Here is a 2,500-nt window from a genome sequence, read left to right as displayed (position 1 = left end):
CGAATATAAGGGTTGACTAATGGAGTAAAAAAAAACGGTTTGGCAATATTTCTGTATCCGATTATGATCAATCTTTAGCCGGATGTAAACATGTCAATAAGATTTTTTTTTTTTTTCAAAATCAGCTTTGCTTCGTACAACCGCACTATAGTTCATGAAGTTTGTGTACTCTCATTATAACGCGGAAAACGAAATCTATTGCAGATTAATTAATGCATCTACTATTATTAATGAAGATTATCTTAATTACAAGTTACACATATCCGTGTTTTCAACGAGATAGAGAGTAGAGGGCGAGAGTTTGATTACAAACCGAGGTTCTGAAAGTTTGTTGAATTAATTAATAAGAGGAATTGTTGAGTTTCAGGTATGATATCCTCCCGTTTTGGATGCTTATACTCTCCATATAGTTATACTCTGTCTGTGGGTGCGTGGTGACTGTGTGTGGGTGTGTGGTGTGTATGACGCGTGTGTGTGTATGTACAATTGTCATTTTTTAACGGTAGGTTCATGTTGAGCCGCAGTGGTCACAGCATGATACTAATTGTAGTTCATGTTGTGATGCTCTGGACGGGAGCACGTTGTAGGTCCCCAGTTTTCCACGAGAGGCCCTGGTGTACCTTTTAGGTCATCATTCTCTCGATTTACCTGGCACAATGTAACAGTATCAAACATATGGGTGGGGCTTCACGTGCATGGTGATGTGGAAAGCGATGGTGTGGTAGCCCTAGATAGTGTTAGTGCTTGCATGCCTTTCTCGCTTGGCAGATTCCACCCCTGGCTAGCCAGTGCGAAAAAGGGAAGCAGCTTCCGCATATAAGTCTCCCTGCCAGGTCACAGCATCTCCATCATTAAGACTTTCTGCAGTGCTCCTCGTGGCCACCCATGGGTAAACTGGGTACCTTGCGGTCCCAGGCTAAATCTGTTTGGGGATCTCGGAGCAGCAGGAGGCCCCAGAGGTAAGGAGTTATGGCCCACAGGCTGTCGTGGACACGCTATGGCTCCGTACCAAGCATGCCCCCTAGCCACCCTGGGTGTTAAGGGGCGGATCGGGAGGGGGGCCTTGCCAGTCCTCCCCCCCAGAATGACCCTCTGGCAACGTCACGGATCGAATGTTACTTGCTGGGGGGAGGGGTGTTGTCCTCCCACCAGCAAGTAAGGCGGGCTGTGGGTTCCCGCGGGAGGGCAAATTTAGGGGTGCAGGATGGGACGAGAGTTAGTCGTCACGCCTGCGCCCGGCAGGCGCCACCCACATGAAGCTTGTGGGGGAAAGCCCTCGGGAACCCCACAGGTGGAAGGCGGCCCACAGCCTGCGCCCCCCTTTATCTGGGGCTGTGTTGGTGGGCGGCAGAGGGGCGTTTGCACCCGGAGTGACACACCGAAGGCTTAACCTCAGGCGTGATTTACGGCATAGGCGATTGGAAAACCGGTTCTTGCGCAGGATTGAGAGCGGTACCTCTGCTCCGCGGGAATTGAAGCGACTGGGAAGTTGAGGTGGCTGCCCTCCAGAGGTGAGAAGAACCTGTAGCGGCAACGATCAGTGTGGGTGGTATACACCAACTACTGGTCGGGCCGCAGCGATGGCACCACCGCCCAGGTGTATGCACGAGCCATGTCCTAGTCGACTTCAGACTGTGGTAGTCGAGGTGACACCGGTTGAGAGCGTATCATGGCATTGAGACTGAAGCATGCTTTGGCTTCATGTCTCTTACTGCTGTTATACTCTCCCTACCGATGTACATTAAAACCGATGTGAAAGGGAGGCGTTCTACGCCAAACTCGGCATCTGGCAGACGATTGCCCCCGCGAGACATTCGCATTGTCTGGCGACTTCAATTTCGGTATCCGCTGTGGACCGAGCCGGGCTACGAGATGTCTGTCGGCCCCATGGTCGGGAGCGATCCAGCAGCGAGAATCAGCCGCCTTCTCCGGGACTTTGACTAGTACCAGAAAATGAGGATCTGGGCTCCTGGTACCAGCGCTCCACACGCATCGCTGGACTTGTACAGCGATAGGGGTACAGTGGCCAAGGAGAACGACCACATTATTGTAAGCTACGCGATCGGAGGATCCCCAGAACTGCAGGGTTTACCGGAGTGCTGAGTCTGTGGCACCGGACCATAGGCTGCTTGGGTACCCTGCGGGCCACTTCAAAAACTCCCGTCCAGTCCAGTGGCCACCCTAAGGTGTTTTCATTGGACAGACCTAAGGGGAGAGGAGTGTGACCGTGGGTTCGCCACGGCAGTCTCTGACCGATTCTCAGAACCAGGCAACTGGACGGATCAGTTGCTTGTGGCGTCCTTCAAGCGCGTAACACTCGAAGCAGCTCAGGAGTCCATGGGTACGACCAAGGACAAGCAGAATACTATTCCCCCTGGAGACATTAGAGGCCTGAAGCGTGTCGCAAGCTCGGCGGAATGGGAATCAAGTCTTGCGCAGTTCCATGGTGCGTAGGGGCTTGGACACTGCTGAGAAGGGACAAGGAACAGTTCAATCAGGA

This window comes from Penaeus monodon, chromosome 16 (assembly GCF_015228065.2).
Source record: "Penaeus monodon isolate SGIC_2016 chromosome 16, NSTDA_Pmon_1, whole genome shotgun sequence".
Taxonomy (NCBI): Eukaryota; Metazoa; Arthropoda; class Malacostraca; order Decapoda; family Penaeidae; genus Penaeus; species Penaeus monodon.
Note: the sequence above shows the minus strand (reverse complement) of the source record.